The 17,233-nt window shown below is 41.5% G+C and overlaps 1 protein-coding gene across 9 annotated transcripts in view; it reads right to left on the reverse strand.

Annotated features, from left to right (window-relative positions):
• Window positions 1-17,233, reverse strand: part of ACSL4 (acyl-CoA synthetase long chain family member 4) — a 115,124-nt gene that overhangs the window by 78,563 nt on the left and 19,328 nt on the right. For 8 of the 9 annotated variants that reach the window (XM_059158727.1, XM_059158723.1, XM_059158726.1 and 5 more), the window contains exon 1: window positions 4,025-4,200. The exons of the other annotated variant lie outside the window; for it this stretch is intronic. The gene's annotated coding sequence lies outside the window, so the exon portion shown is untranslated. Of the gene's footprint in view, window positions 1-4,024; window positions 4,201-17,233 lie in introns of those variants that run through there. 9 annotated transcript variants of the gene reach the window in all.

Here is a 17,233-nt window from a genome sequence, read left to right on the forward strand (position 1 = left end):
GAACATACATTTCACCGAAGAGGATACAGAGATGGCAAATCAGCACATGAAAAGATGTTCAACATCATTAGGCACCGGAGAAATGAAAATTAAAACTATGACAAGATATCCCTAGATACCAAACAGAAAGGCTAAAACAGAAAGTAGTAAGAATGGCAAATGCTGGCAAGGATGAAGAGCCTTCATACAGGGATGGTGGGAATGCAAAATGGTACAGCCACTCTGGGGAAAACAGTCTGGCAGTTGCTTTTAAAATGAAACATACAACTACCTTAACACCAGAAACTGCACTCTTAGGCTTCTATCCCAGAGAAATGGAAATTTGTGTCCACACAAAAACCAGTACACAATCGTTCATAGGAGCTTTATTTATAATTGGTTCAGAACAAAAACCAGAAAACAACCAGATATCCTTCAATCGGTGAATGGTTAACACAAACTGGGGTACATCCACCCCATGGAATACGGCACATCAAAGGGGCACATCCACACCATGGAATACAACTCACCATTGAAAAGGAACTACCTGGATACAAAGTAGACTCCCTGCAAGAATCTCCAGGGCACTACCCTGAGTATAGAGCACCTGGGTGGCTCAGTGGGTTAAGCCTCTGCCTTCAGCTCGAGTCATGGTCTCAGGGCCCTGGGATCAAGCCCTATATCGGGCTCTCTGCTCAGTGGGGAGCCTGCTTCCCCCTCTCTCTCTGCCTGCCTCTCTGCCTACTTGTGATCTCTCTCTCTGTCAAATAAATAAATAAAATCTTTTTTTTAAAAAAAGCCCATCTCCAAAAGTTATATCCTCCATGATTCCATTTATATAACATTCTTAAAATGATGAAATTATAGGCATGGAAAACAGATTAGTGGCTGCCGGGGATCAGCGAGGGAGGAAGATAGCTGTGGCTATAAAAGGGCAACACCAGGGATCCCCGTGGTGATGCAACTGTATCTTTACCCTGGAGGTGGTTACATGCATTTACGCATGTGATTAAAACTGCACAGAACTAGATACACACAGACAAATGGGTGCATGAATAACTGGTGATCTCTGAATCAGGTGGATGAATTGTATCTATTTCAGTTCCTTTGTTGTGATATTATACTAGGGCTATGCAGATGTTACCACTGGGGAAAGTTAGATAAAGGGTATTGTTTCTTAGAACTGCATGAGAATCTACAGCTACCTCAAAAATGAACAGCTAAAAGACAATGAAAAGAAGTACAGAACACCAGCCAGTGATGGGAGTGGAAAAATAAAGCTTTTATTTTTGCTACCATCTCAGGAACTAAAAGTCAAGGAAGGGGAGAAAAGGAATGCCAGGAAGAGAAGCTATAGGCTACAATTAATACAATCATCTCCTCCTTCCCTATGGAGCTCTGAGGTTCCCAGGATTTTGTTTGTGTCCCTGATTTGAATGCTGTTGTTGCTGTTAATAAAAATAAACTGTATATACATCTATCTCTTTACAACCCTCCCATAACCATCCCAGACTATAAAGTCATAAAGAGGGACGCCTGGGTGGCTCAGTTGGTTAAGCACCTGCCTTCAGCTCAGGTCATGATCCCAGCGTCCTGGGATCGAGTCCCACATCGGGCTCCTTGCTCCGCAGGGAGCCTGCTTCTCCCTCTGACTCTGCCTGCCATTCTGTCTGCCTGTGCTCGCTCTCGCTCGCTCTCGCTTGCTCTCTGACAAATAAATAAATAAAATCCTTTAAAAAAAATAAAAAAATAAAGTCATAAAGATGGTTTTCTTAACCATCATATCCTAGTGGCCTGGCACAAAATAAGTGACAGCTGAAGGAACGAGATAAGTTCAATGAGCGATAAATGAAAGAATGAGATGCCAGCATATTCTTTAAAGTTCCTAGTCAACTGCAGTTACAAGGCAATAGGCTGCATGGACACATTCACTTTCAAACTTCTAAAGGCCATGAACGTTTTTTAAAAAGTGTAAAATGCACACATTTCACTTGCAAGCAGAAGTTAACAATACTCGACTTTTGTAAAATACTTCCCAATTTATAGACTTCCGCATACAGTCCCCCCTCATTTGATAAGGATGAATTAAGAATGATGCACACATACACTGGAACAGGTATATGCAGATCTTTGAGAAAAACATTCTAGACAACTGGTATAACTAAGAACTTATGGCACAACATTAATGCAACTTATATAATCTTAATAAACTTGTATATGTCCTATAATCACATATACAGATTCATTATGTATATATTTTCCAGTATAAGAAGAATTCAAATTAGGGGGCTTATGGTTCACTCTGTCAATCACCACAGCGCTTTTACAGATGCAAAAATGAAGAGAGGCTAAGTGAGATGTCCAGGATTATACAATTAGCTAGAGCTGGATTCAGAGCCTCTCCAAGCCCCAATTCATTTTTTTTTTTTTTTTTACTGAATTGGGCAAGACTCTCCTTCCTCCTCCACCCATCCCACCCCTACCCAAAACACATACAAAAATGTTCATCTGAATCGCTTTTTTTAAAATAGGGTTTTCAGAGGGAAAACTTTCTTTTTTAATGTTGCATTACACCTCCCCATGGATTTTTGAAGTGTCAAATTACCTCCCATATCAGAACAAAATGGTACTTTATCCTATGGCACAAGTACACTAACGGTCTACTGTTTCATCCTCCACCCAAGTGGTGGCGAGGGTGTTAATTCTAACATGAGGCTTACATGTCTTACACTTTTGTGGCTCCAACTGAAAAAGAGAGCTACTTTACAATTCAAGAAGAGGTCTTGTGCGATAAAAAGCTTGACTGTAATTGAATCACCACTTGCACACAGCCATATGTATCAAGAACAGTTACAACTATTAAGAAGCAAAATCCAAGAAAAACTAAAGTGACAAGCAACTAACTACCAGGAAATGGGGCTTTAATTAGGTTAAATCTCCGTTATGCAGCAATATGGAACTAAGCATGAATTTAGAAGTCCTAGAATCACACTGGAAGAACCTTATTTGTGCTCTAGTCCACATCCTCATTTTTGTACATGAACAGAGGCGTCGATTTAGCCAGTAACCAATAAAGCAGACTGCTTACTCTTTCAAAGCGATTCATTTTTTCAAATGCCATTTTGCCCTTATTCTGCATTTCACCGTCGTTTCTTGGAGCAATGACTGATTGTTTTGAAGGTGAGACACTAGAGCAAAATTCATTTCAAGAGGGTGGAAAAATGCCTTTGAAGGAGGAGATGTTGGAGTGCAGAGGAGAAATGACGTCCTATTTAAAATATGTAACCCCTTGATGGGGGTTAGGCAATGAATCATATTCTCCTCGATTTTTCTATGTGCTATAGACATCGGCTGCAATTTTTTCTGTAGGGTACTCAACTGAGAGGAAGAGGAAGTGAATAAAGCTCATGCTAAATATACAGCATTCATGAGGACAGGGATGTAGATAGAAAGACAGGAAAAGATACGAGCATGCTTCTGGTAGAATTCAGCTGTTTTCTAACATACCTAAAGATACGGAAGCTAAAAGGATATCGGAAGCCAGGGCATCCCTCAAATCGAAAGGGCGGATGCTGCCAGGGCCAGAGAGATCCTCTAGCCCTCGGAGCCATACCCATCCAGAGGGGACAAGGTGGTGTTGAGGTCGAGGGGCACCCTAAAGGTCGTTTGGAGGTCTGGAAGCACCTGAGGTGCTCCTTCGGAAAGGGTCAAGGCAAAGCCCAGAAGGCCGGTCGGGAGGATGCTTCTGGCTCTCGAGGGGTGGGGGGCGGTGGGCGGCAGGAAGAGGGGCAGGCTGGGCTCCCTAGGACCCTGGACTTCGGCGGAGGAAACGATGCAGAGACCCCGGAAACCTTCCTGGCCCCGGGGGAGGTGGGGTGAGAGGTTTGCAGGCGGGCGGGTAGCTCGGCCGGGCTCCAGGAGAAAGCGAGCCGGTTCCGGGAACTGGGACGTCCCCTCCACCTCCGCGGGGCTCAGGTGTGGGACGGCGGGGCCGTCGGAGCTCGGGCGCCGACTCCGACAGGGGTAGGCAGCTGGGGCTACTCACCGGAGACACGGCCCCCGGTGTCTTCCCAGCCGGCCGGCGCCTGGCACTCGGAAGCCCTCAGAAGAGCCGCGTGCCCGTTAGCGCTTGGGCGAGGAGGGGCGCGCCGCGGAGGCCGGAGAAAAAGCCGCAGCGGCGCGCGCGCACCCTGACGGCTGGCGGAGGCGGGACGAGGCGCGGCGCGGCGCGAGCCCGGAAAAGACGCGCCCGGAGGGGCGGGCGGAGCGGGGGCGCGCGGTGGTGTGGCTGAGCCGGCCGAATCGGGGGCGGCGGACGTCTCGGCCCACCCACGCTCCCGCCTCCGCTCGCCCCGGACGTCAGCAGCGGAGGCGGGGCCCGGCTGGCTTCCCGAAACGAGGGAGGGGAGCTGCGAGCAAGCCGAGTCGGCTAACGGCTCCTCGCTGGCTTGCCGCAGCCTCTCGCTCCGGCTTCCGCGCCTCTGGGAGAGCCGGCCGCCTTATCAACTGTGTTTTCGGAAGGGCCTAGCGCCTATCTGATTTCAGCGAGGCTTGGAGCGCGCCCACGCCGGCACCTGTGCTCTCTACTTAGGACTCAGCCCGGGGAGGAAAGTTCCCCTCGGGTCATCTTCCAGCTGCCCTTTAGAGATATTCATCTTTGGACTTCTACTCTTTCTTCCGACGGAGATCCTATTCTTTGATTAAAGACATCCTGCTCCTCCACGCCTGAGCTACTGCCTCCGCTCTCTTACCTCGCCTCTCACTCCGTTAAGACCCCGCTCCCTCCCATTTGTGAACTACCACTAGGATGAGGGCGGTGGGGGGGGGGGGTTCCCTTGATGCCTTTCCTTTCCACCGCAGGGGTCATGGCCAAAGAGCCCACAACTGATAAGGAGCGCATTGTGACATTTTATTGGCCATGATCATGGCTTAGGAGCCGGTCTTACAAAGACCATTCCCAAGAGATAGCTGTTAAAAGTAAGATTCTGGTGAACTGTTTCAGGACTGCAAAAGGGACAGACCATAACTGTAAATGAACCATGACGACAAGCTGCCTAGAATTTATCACGACAACGATTAAAGCACCAATATTCTTCCAAGCTCCCTGATGCGAAAGGGAGGACTAGCTTCCTCTCCCTGCTAGTAGTGGTCATTTCATTTCTCTTGCTGTTTTCCATCTTCCCATAGAATTACACATGTGTGTGTCACCCTTTCAGATTACAGACTAGACTCGTTCTGGAGCTTTAGTATGCATCCAAATCATCTGGGGTGCTTGTTGAAATATGGGTGCCTGGAGCTACAACCTCCAGATACTGTGATTAGGGTCTGAGTGAGTCTGGGAAATTTGATTTTTAATAAGCATCCCAGGTGACACTATGCGTGATGAGAGGCCCACAATTGGAGAGCATAGAACTACAGCTCTTTTGTGTTACTTACTCTGAAGTAGGATTACTCAGCCAGTTTCCAACAGGTCAACCCACCTACCTATAATATGCCTACAACTTTTACTATGGCAGTCATGAACTTCCTTTTTCGATACTGACCTAGAAAGTTCAGGACTTCAAACGACGAGTTTGTTGTGTTTATTTTATGAGAGATCTTGTAATACCAGAAATAAGTAATTATTTGTTAGCTATATAATTCACTAGGTACCTGCAGAGTACAGAGCCTCCATAACAGGGTTAACACAAATGAAGTAGAAGGAATGATCATCTCTGCCCTCAACGAATTTAGTGTCCAGTCATGGAATTAAAATACAGACACAGAACAAACCCAGTGTAGCACATAAGTCAATCCATTGGACCGGGGGAAAAAAAGGACTTATAATTAAAGAGTACTTTTGTTGAGGTGCCTGGGTGGCTCAGCCGGGAAAAGCCTCTGACTGTTCATTTCCAATCAGATCATGATCTCAGGGTCCTGATATCAGCCCCTGAGAGAGCCCGCATTGGGCTTGGAGTCTGCTTAAGGATTCTCTCTCAGCCTCTCTGTCCCTCTCTAAAAAAAAAATAAATAAAATAAAGAGTACTTTTGTCCATTTCCTTCACTGACTGTCATTTAGCCCAGACCTCTTCGACTAGGTAATCTCCCCTGAACACTGAGCCCTTAGCTTACTGAAGTTGCTCCAACTTTAAAAGGTATCAAAGAAAGAGCCCAAAGCTCTCTGTTTTTGTTGGTATGTATGACTTTGTATACATACATACGTATGCATGGACCCATGTGTATAATAGAGACAGACCCAGAAACTCTTTCAATTTTTCAAGATCTTTATCACTTAAGTTATTCATTAACGCAGACAGTTGGGGCTACCTTTATCATAGACCACATCTCTTTGCTCTACAGTGAACCACACCCAGGACGAAGACTGAAGAAGAGCTACATCCCCAAAAATGAAACCAGGTAGCTCCATACAATTTCTAGCTTTCCTTTCTCACGTCTTCAAAGTCAAAATAAACCTTGTTTAACTTCTTGTCATTAGAAACCCTCCAGCACTCCTACCCAGGAACAAAACGTTCCCCCAGCCAGCTGCCTGACATTTTAGAGAGAACATTTGCACAGTTGTTTACCAGTTAGGAAGACAGGGTATTATTATCGCTGTTTTACAGGTGGAGAAATAGAACCAGGTTAAATGACTTGTCTAGTCCCACAACTAACTAGTAACAGAGCCTGGATTTCCTACCATGGGTTCCCTGACTCCTGGATGACAGCATTTACCAGGATATCAGTCTTCCTCAGTAGGAAATCTTGCCTGGGACTGCCAACCCCATTAGAAACGGAAGAGATCAACATATGGAAATGGAAAACAGGAAAATAGACGGCACAGTGGACAGATTTAAACTACAACATAAAAAGAACGAAAAGCCTGAAAATAAAGCTGTTCAAGTGGAATTCAACGCAACAGCTCTGTTAGCAGGTACTCATACTCGGGCCTTGCTCACTTGACTCTCCTGTAACAAGAAGCTGAAACAGATAGCCAGGCTGCTCCTGAAAACAGAAAACAACCGCTCTTCATTGACCGTGTAACAAGGCTTTTCTTGTTAAACATACTGCACAGGTTTGTAAAATGTAACTTCTTCCTGCGGTCCAACTACAAGCAGCAGGACTTTACAATAATATTTGCATAGACAAGTTATATTATATTTTGTCCTGAGCAAGGCCTTCTTTTATTTTCAGGCCCAACCACTGGGCCAAATACTGTCTTCGATGGCTTGTGTGAAACGAGTGAAATCAGAAACCTAGACAGGAGATGATCTTACTGTGAACATAAATAATAACCCAAGCTACTCTATTCAAAACTGGTCAGAGGCCTAGTAGCTAGATCTAGATGTTGTTGTTTGAGAAGTGATCCTTTTATTTTTCCAAAGAGCCCTTTCTTTTCATTCCAGCACATTTGGCAGGTTTTTATATTCACGGAAAGACCAAAACAAAGGGAAAGACACCCCATACATCTGAATGCAAGAGGATGGTATTGTAAAGCCTCAATTCTTCCCAAATTAATCGATAAAGTCAGTGCAGTTCAAATCAAAATCCCAGCAGGGGTTTAATGGAACTTGACTACAATGTGTCTTACTAATTCCTTCTTCGTCCTCTTAAAAGTGAGCTCCTATCCCCTCTAAATAAACTCCTCCCAGTGTCCTTGCAAACTGCTTTAGTAACCTTCCCAAAACAGAAAAGAGAACAAAATATTCAGATTATGCCTAAGGCAGGAGGCAAATGAAATGGGCTGTGGGTGTTATTGGAACAGCATGGAAATTACCTTCAGTGTAATTTCAATTTTTATTCCCTTTCTGTACGATTCTAGCCCAATAATTTTAGGGGAAAAGAAAGGTCACTGGCATCATAACTCATATTCAGTCTCTCTTCATTTTCCTTTCCCTTTCACATACCAAAACGTTCTATTTCATCTTCCATTCTTAAAAGACAAGGCAAATAACGACAACATTTTCAAATGTCCCTTACTCAGAATCATTGTCTACCAGAGCTGGAAGGCCACTCAGAGGCAGACTAGCAGCATCGAAACTATGTGGGCTTTGGACGGGGACCACCCGGGACCCAGTTACATAATGTCTTCTAAGCCTCAGCCTCCTCATCTCTGAATTGGGGCTAATAATGGTTTCTCCTTCATAGGGCTCTTCTAAGGGAGGATTAAATGAAACCATGCTTGTAAAAAGCCTGGTTTATGACAAGTGTGGAGAAGATGGTGGCTATTAATTACCAGGTATGACCTCCTCATTCTACTGATGAGAAAAAAGGAAGCTGTTACCAAAATTCACATTCTTCCATTTATACCACACCACTCTTTTCCAGATTCTCCTATTTATTGAATGACTTTCTTTAGAGCCAAGGGCTAAATTCCTTAAGTGGTCTACAACCGCCATCCTCACTTTCATTTACTAAATCACTCTGTAACCTGTGCACTAAACCTCCATTCCCTTCAATCCTCTAAATATGCCTTTTGCTAATGCCTTCTCTGAAATGGACAAACCCCTTCATTATACCGACATATTCATTCTGCTTAAGCCTTGAACATTTATTCAAAGCAATCCTTCTCCAAACTAAATGTTATAATAAAACTGTCTCTTTTGCTTGGATGTGTGTGGCATGGGTCCAAGCTAAGTTATTGTTATTCAAATGGAAAATCTTTAGCAACGTGTTTAAATAACAACGGCCACCAGGTATTAAATACTTACTCAGTGCAGGACGCTGCACCAAACACTTTACAGGCATTATTTCATTTTACCTGCACAGTAAGCTTACAAGGTAGATACTGTTATTATTTCAGTGGAAAATGTGTATATGGCTGGATAAGTAATATTTCACATAACCATCTCATTAGCACATAAACCCACCTAAAAGAGAAGCAAATTCTCATTTTTGGAACATCTTACTTCTATATTAAACACAGGGGAAGCCCTCCTACAAGAAGACATTGATAGCAAATACCCGGAAGGTGAACTCAAAGATTCTGAGTCACTTTTAGCTAGGTTCTGTATCTAATCCAGACCATCTATACAGGCAGCTTTCAGATTCAGGGTCTAACCTCAACTTTCGGAGAGCTCATTTCAATAGTATTTATGAAAGAGTTCAACAAATCTAATTTTGTTGCCAATGGACAAAACATTATATAGGGCAACCCAGATCAGCTTATGAATTGGCTATCTCTCTTAATTGAGACATGATGCAAATGAGGCCTAATGTAAAAATTATCCAAACTCTTTGTAGCTAGGCATCACTGTCCACGGACAAATACGTTTCTGGAAGACTATTTTAAGCAAATTTTCATACTGTAAGCCCTACTTTTCTACTGCTTGTCTCTATTATTCTTTTTCTTACAAAAGAAGGGCATGTTCACTTCTTTCGTTCAAATAGAAGTATATAAAGTAGGGCGCCTGGATGGCTCAGTTGGTTGGGTGACGGCCTTCGGTTCGGGTCATGATCCTGGAGTCCTGGGATCAAGTCCCGCACTGGGCTCCCTGCTCAGCAGTGAGTCTCCTTCTCCTTCTGACCTTTCCCCTTTCACGCTCTCTCTCTCATTCTCTCTCTCTCTCAAATAAATAAATAAATAAATAAAATATTTTTTAAAAGAAGTATATAAAGTAAAAGGAGTCTTTGGTCCTGCTCTACAGAGACGATGACAACTGAGAACAAGCTGATACACATCTTCCCGAGTGTTTGCCATGCACATACAGGGTAACATATACTTATTTTTCAAAATGAGAACATATTATACATATTGCTCTCCAAATTGCCCTTATCCACTTAATAATGTATCACAAACATCACTCCATGGTATTATGTTTGTATGTAGATAGCTAAGTAATTAACTTTTTTTGTTTTAAACTGCTACCCGGTATTCCATAGTATGGACGTACCATGATGTATTCATCATATCTCTCTTAACAAACATTTAGGATTTCCCCCTAGTTCTTCACAATACTCCAGTTAATATCCCTGTGCAAGTATCTTTGCATATTTGTTCAAGCATCTCTATGTAGTTAAGCCCTGTAACTGGAAATGATGCTGGGTCAAAGGCTATGTGCTCTTGAAATTTTAAAGGATACTATCAAGGTGTCTTTTAAAAGGACCAAACCATCTTACACTCCTACTTAGAGTATGTAAGGGTGCCATTTTCCTAGTATCCTTGAAAACATTGAATATTATCAAATCTTTAAAAATCTTATCAATCAGGATATCTGGGTAGCTCAGTCGGTTAAGCTTTTGCCTTCAACTCAGGTCATGATCCCAGGGTCCCAGGATCAAGTCCCAAGTCAGGTTCCTTGATCAGGCAGGGAGCCTGCTTCTCCCTCTGCCTGCAACTTCCCTTGCTTGTGCTCTCTCTCCTTTTCTTTCTCTCTCTGTGAGAAATAAAAAAATAAAATAAAAAAAAGAAACCTTACCAATCCAATAGGTAAACAATGCTTTCTCATTATTGTTTAAATTCCTTTCATTAAAATGTTTGAAAATTTTATGTATTTTTCTAAAAGTAATAACTATTCATTATAGAAAACAGAAAGCACCAAAAATATATAAAGAACGCTCTTTACTCTTTTTTTTTTTTTTTTTTTTTTAGTATCCTCCACACCCCATATGAGGCTTGAACTCATGACCCAGAGATTAAGAGTCACATGCTCCACCAACTGAGCTAGCCAGGCACCTATAAAGAGTGCTCTTTATTTTTTTTTTTTAAGATTATATTTATTTATTTATTTGACAGAGAGAGAGAGATCACAAGTAGGCAGAGAGGCAGGCACAGAGAGAGAGGGGGAGGCAGGCTCCCCGCTGAGCAGAGAGCCCATGCAGGGCTCAATCCCAGGACCCCGAGATCATGACCTGAGCCGAACGCAGAGGTTTAACCCACTGAGCCACCCAGGCGTACCAAGAGTGCTCTTTAAATCCACAATTCTGCAGCCTTGAGTGAGCCACTATGAATATTTTGATGTATTTCTCACCAACTTCTTCTCATGCGTATTTTTTTCCAAAATTGCAACCATTCCATATGCCTAGCTGACACTTGAACAGCATGAGGGGAAGGAGTGCTGATCCCTTGTGCAGTCAAAAATCTACATATAACTTTTGACTCCCCAGAAACTTAACTACTAATAGCCTGCTGCTGACCAGAAGACTTACAGATAACACAAAAAGTTGATTAGCAAATATTTTGCATGTTACATATATTATATACTGTATTCTTACAATAAGGTAAATTAGAAAAAAGAGTTATTAAGAAAATTGTAAGGAAAAGAAAATACATTCATAGTACTCTACTGTATGTATTGAAAAATTTCCATGTGTAAGTAAATCCATAGAGCTCAAACTCATGTTGTTCAAGAGTCAACGGTATAGTATTGTGTGCTTTTCCTCACTTGACACTGAAAGTGAGCTCTCCCCCATGTTGTTAAAAATTAGTTAAATACCAGGTTTAGGGCTGCATAATATTCTAGCACATGGCTATTACATAATATATTTAACCAGTCCCCTATTGTGAGTGGGTGGGGCATTTAGGTTTCTAAATTTTTCAAGTGCTAGAAGTGATGCTGTTATGAACATCCTTGAATATCAATTTGCATGTCTCTCTAATTGGTTTCTTTAAATAACTGTTAGATGTTGATTTGCTGAATCAAATGTTATTATTTCAAGTTAATCGACTCATCACCAAAACTTTTCCATCTGATTCTCAGTAGAAATTGAAAACAGTAATTTGTAGTGATAGTCCCATTGATGAGTAGTTCCCAATAAGAAAACAAATGCACACACTGATCTGCTGTAAAATCATAAAGGTAATTTTAATTTTAAATCAAATTAAATAAAATGATTTTTTAAATAAGTTACCAACACAAAATAGTGTTTGATTCAAGGTGGAGAGGTTGTTTCTCTTGTTTAGGATTTGAGTTTGGGGAGGTTTTTTGGCAGGAATATAATACTTTAACATTCTACTGGAGAAAACAGTTGGGGAGAGATAATTTCAATGAACAGAGCACACTGACCTTAAGAGTCCCTTCAGCTTCAATTACACCTCCCTCCCCCGGACCTCATACTCTATCCTGTTGCCAGCCTTTTGTAGAAGCAGCTGCTTTTTTGGAAATAAACAAGCTGATCTTGGGCTGAAAGAAAGACACTAAATAAAGAAACCTAAGGAAAACGCAAAAGCAAAGTATGTCTGCAAATTAACAGAAAAGAAATAGCCACAAGGTAATAAAAAATATCAAAAGCGGGTCTTCAGATATTACAGATCAGATCAGTTCCCTGATCAAGTTCTGTGATCATAAGTTTTGATAGAAACTTTATCTTACCTACTGTTTTTAACTTGAGAAAGCCTCTAAAACTGGAAAGAAATACTAATGCAAAGACCATGCCTTCATCACTTCCACTCCTTTGTATTTTATTTATTTTACATTTTTATTTTATTTTTTTTCCTTTTTTTAAAAAAAAAAAAGGTTTTTATTTAAATTCCAGTTACCAGGGGTGCCTCGGTGGCTCAGTCATTAAGCGTCTGCCTTCAGCTCGGGTCCTGATCCTGGGGTCTTGGGATCAAAGCCCACATTGGGCTCCCTGCTCAGTGGAGAGCCTGCTTCTCCCTCTGCCTCTCCTCCTGCTTGTGTTCCCTCTCTTGCGCTCTCTCTCTCTCAAAAAAATAAATAAATAACTTTAATAAATAGATAGATAGATGAAGTTCTAGTTAACAGACAGTGTAATATTAGTTTCAAGTATACAACATGACAATTCAACACTCCTGTACAATACCCAGAGCTCATCACAAGTGCACTACCACAGCTCATCCTATGTCATGCCCAAATGATAACCTAACCCCTCCCAGATATATCTTAAATCCTTGACCCCTCCTCAGGGACTAAAGGTGCTAATTGTTCTCTTCTGACAATGAGCTGACCCAGAGCTCCTCTGACCCAGAGCTCCCTGGAACCTGTGTCAGATGGGCTGGAGAACGGCCCCTATGCTGGCAGGGCAGATCACCTTACCATTTATTACAACGTTTCAGCTACACGTTAAGAGGGGAAAAGTTTCAAAACCTGGTAACCTCCTGCAGGAAAAAAAAAAAAAATGCATCATCGGATTAAGTGAAAGTCAAGGTACCCTCATCTGAAGTCACAGAAGTTAAGAGAATGAAAGACTGGCAAAGTTCATATGAGAAATGCTTGAGCCACTGACTAGGAAATAGTGCAATGTCCTGTCTGAGTCAGTTACACTGTTTGATAAACAAATATCTATGACACACATTGCAAAACGGAGATTAAGAAACCTCAGGGCAGAGGACAGACCATCACACATACAAGTGTACTGAGGCACTCAGCCAATACATAAAGAGGAGCCTGGCTTTAGAACTTAGAAGTCTGTGTCTCTCGGCCCTTTTTTTCTTTGCTCCTTTTTAAACTTATTCTGTTGATACAGGTTTGAACTGAAGCAACAGTTTTAATTTCTATATGTGCAAACAAAGGAAGAGTACACATCTGCCTTTGAAATTTAAAGCACGTAACACATGAACTTCTCAAATAGAAGTCCAGAGCTGTAAAAGATTTTAAAGGTAATGGAGAGTCCGATCATTCATTTATTTACAGATGAGGACATGGAGGTTCCAAGAGATAAAGTAATTTATTCAAGGTTACAAAACTAGTCATTTCAGAACTGAGGGTTGGGACAGAGATCTCCTATCAACTCACAACTCATCCTACTTTGCTACATTGTCTACCTCATATTGATTTCCCAGAGGTTTGATAATCTAATCTTAAGCCCAGTTACCAAAACCATATCTATTAAAGTGCTCTGAAAAAAATAAAATAAAATAAAGTGCTCTGAATTGCTTGATTTAAAAAAAAATCAGGAATGTCTAAGGAAGACAGAAAAATATGATCTGTTTAATTTATGTGGAACATATCTGAGGAAGCAAGCAGAAATTTCAATGAGAAAGATTTTTTTTTCTCATTTACATTTTGTTTAGGGGGAAAAAAAAGTCCCACAAAACTTTCCAATACCCTTGTTAATTATCTGCGTGTGCGCAGACCTACAAATGTCCCTTCTGGGTTGCCATGTCCTCCTTAACCAGTGGACATATGAATTTGATAGTCAACTTGTCCTGTTTACCATGGCTTTCCTTATTCCCGTCTGTCAGTTTTATGACATTCCTGCTATTTCATTTAACTGTATCAGCAAATATTCAAGGTCTGTAAGACTTGCTATCAGAAAGGAACTTTCCACTGCTGTGGGAAATGTGACATTCTCAGGAGTGGGGGCCAGGAAGGCATTTGGGGCATCGGCCAAATAGAATCTTGTGACGCTAGCCCTCTCATTCCTGTCTGCTTCTGATCTATCTTCCGCACTATCTAAAAGAAACTATAAAAGTTCAGAAATTGTCCAACGTCAGAAGTAGTCTACATTGAACATGACCAATAAATACATGAAAAGATGCTCCACGTCATTAGTCTCAAGGGTAACATAAATCAAAACCACAGTGAAGTACCACTTCCCATCCACTAAAAAAAAAAAAAAAGGAAAATCTCAAGTATTGCACGAGGATATGGGGAAAAACCCTCCCATCTTGCTAGCAGGGACGAAAAAACAGTACAGGTGCTGCAGAAGACAGCTCAGCTGTTCCTTAAAGCATGAACCACAGAGTTACCGTATAATCCTGAAATTCCAAGCCTAAAGTATATATCTAAAGTCACTGAGGATAGGCATTCAAACAAACACAGGTACACCCCTGTTCATAGGAACATTATTTATAATAGCTAAAAAAATGAAAATGCCCGTCCATTTACGAATGGACAAACCAAATGTAACACACCCATATAATGGACTATTTATTATCTGACCATAAAAATGAATGAAACACTGGTATACGTGAAAAAGGCCAGACATATGATATGATTCCGTTTGTACAAAACATCCAGAATAGGTAAATCCATAGAGACAGAACGCAGAACACTAGACGCCAGAGGCTGAGGGAGAAGACACTGCTTAACGCGTACAGGATTTTATATAGAAATCACAGAAAAGTTTTGAACCTAGACAGGGGTGATGGCTGCGCAATACTGTGAAGGTACTACGTGCCCCTGAATCATCTGCTTTAAAAGGGTTCATTCTATGGTATGTTAATTTCACCTCTATAAATCACGAAAATTCTGCATTGAAAGAACCAAGTGAAAGACTACGAACTTTGTTTGCCAAAGTTCACGAAATGAAGCATCAGAGAAGACACCGCTGATGGTAATACCTCAGAAAATAAAACAGAGTAGACAAAGGTCCCTGGGGGTAAAATTTATGTTCAGTGAGTTGCAGGGTGTTTTTCTTGCTCACTTCTCTTGGCTCCTTTTCTAAGACAATGTTTTCTATATCTGCGTGAAACCCTAAGTCCTAAAACCTAATGGCTTCAGCAGTGTTGTTTTCTTCTGTCCTCGTGGGATTTTTTGCTTCTCTTAAATGAGAAAAAAATCTAGGAAGAAAATTTTAATTAGGTTTTAATGCAATACCAAATTCAGAATTACCTGAATAAAGTCTTCATTGACATACAGTATAACAAGTTGTAATCATTTTATGATTTAATGAAATTAATAAACTATGTAGTGTGTTTCTAATTGAGGAGGCATTCAAACTACAAATGGATTTTTTATTTTTAAATTTTAAATTCAATTAATTGACATATAACATATTACTGCTTTCAGAGGTAGACTTCGGTGACTCATCAGTCTTACATAATACCCAGTGTTCATTCCATCACATGCCCTCCTTAATGTCCATCATCCAGTTGCCCTATCCCCCCAACCACCTCCCCTCCAGCTACCCTCAGTTTCCTATGATTAAGAGTCTTTTATCATTTGTTTCCCTCTCTAATTTTGTTTTGTTTTATTTTTCTTCTCTTCCCCTATGATCAAATAGTTCTTTTAAAATATCCCATATTTTGAGATTTTATTCCTCAATTTCCATTTTTTCCCTTAAGAGATTAAGGAAGCACAAAACATTGTCTATGAATTCAGAATTTTCTGAAATTTTAAATATTTACTCCCAACTCCTGCCTTCACATCCATTCAGTCATTCGACAAATATTTATTTAACTTGGACTCTGTGCCAGACTGGGTGTTGGCACACAGATTCAAACTGAGCTAAAGAGACAAAGTCCCTGCCCCTAGGAAGCTTATGTGGTAATGTAGCAGACAAAACAAGACAATTTCAGAAAGTAGTAAGTGCTATAGGGAAAATAAAATGAAATCAAAATAGGTGTGTGTAGGGAAAGGAACTGGGCTTTAGATTGAGGAGATTAGCTTTGCTGAGAAGATGATGTTTGAGTTAAGAATGATGAAAAAGAGCCAGCCTTGTCCACCCAGGTCTAGAGGAAGAGTAGTCCAGGTAGAGGAGTCATTAAGTATAAGGGTCATAAAGCCAGTCTGGCCTTGGGCCTTGAGCAGCTGGATGGGTCAAGAGAACCAAGGGCAGAGGACCATAGAAAGAAGACATGAAGGTAGGGAAGATCTGGTTTTTCAGAGCTTTAGAGGCTAGGGTAAAAAGTTTGATTTTACTCAGGTACATCTATGCTCTGAAAGGTCTTTCAACACCAGTGGTAACCTGGCCAAAGCTGTAGCTAAAAGGGGTTGTTGAAACATGCACACACACACACACACACACACACACACACACACAAAACTTAAAAGGGGATATATCAAGACAACTATGCCTCTCTCTGGTTGTGAGAAATTAATGTGATCAACCTGGAAGACTGTTTTCTTCCTCTCTAGTCCAGGGCTTCTCAGCCTTGGCACTACTGGCATTTAGAGCTGGAGAATTCTTTATCTGGGCAACCTTCCTGTATATTGTAGCATGTTTAACAGCATCCCTGGTCTTTACCCATTAGATGCCAGTAGCACCTGTCCCCCAAGGTTGTGACCCCTCTTAAACATCCTCAGATGTTGACAAGTGTCTTGAGGGAAGGGGTGAAATATTGACACGGATTGAGCACCATTGCTCTAGTGCAGGGCAAGGAAGTGAAAAGTTGTCGTGTACAGAGAAGTCAGACTTTGAAGACAACAGCATTTTCTTTTTGATTTCACCTTTCCTACCTCCAGACTCATTTCAAAGCATCTCTTTGATTCCCTGAACTCATGGACTCATGACAACTTTAAGACCTTAAGTCAATATTCATTTAATTCATTCAACACAGACTACCAATGTGTACACATTGAGGCACTAGTTTTCTTCAGTGGTGAGGTGGTGGGGGAAGGATACCACTGCATTTGAATAGTCTGGGTCACTGTCT

This window comes from Mustela lutreola, chromosome X, assembly GCF_030435805.1.
Source record: "Mustela lutreola isolate mMusLut2 chromosome X, mMusLut2.pri, whole genome shotgun sequence".
Taxonomy (NCBI): Eukaryota; Metazoa; Chordata; class Mammalia; order Carnivora; family Mustelidae; genus Mustela; species Mustela lutreola.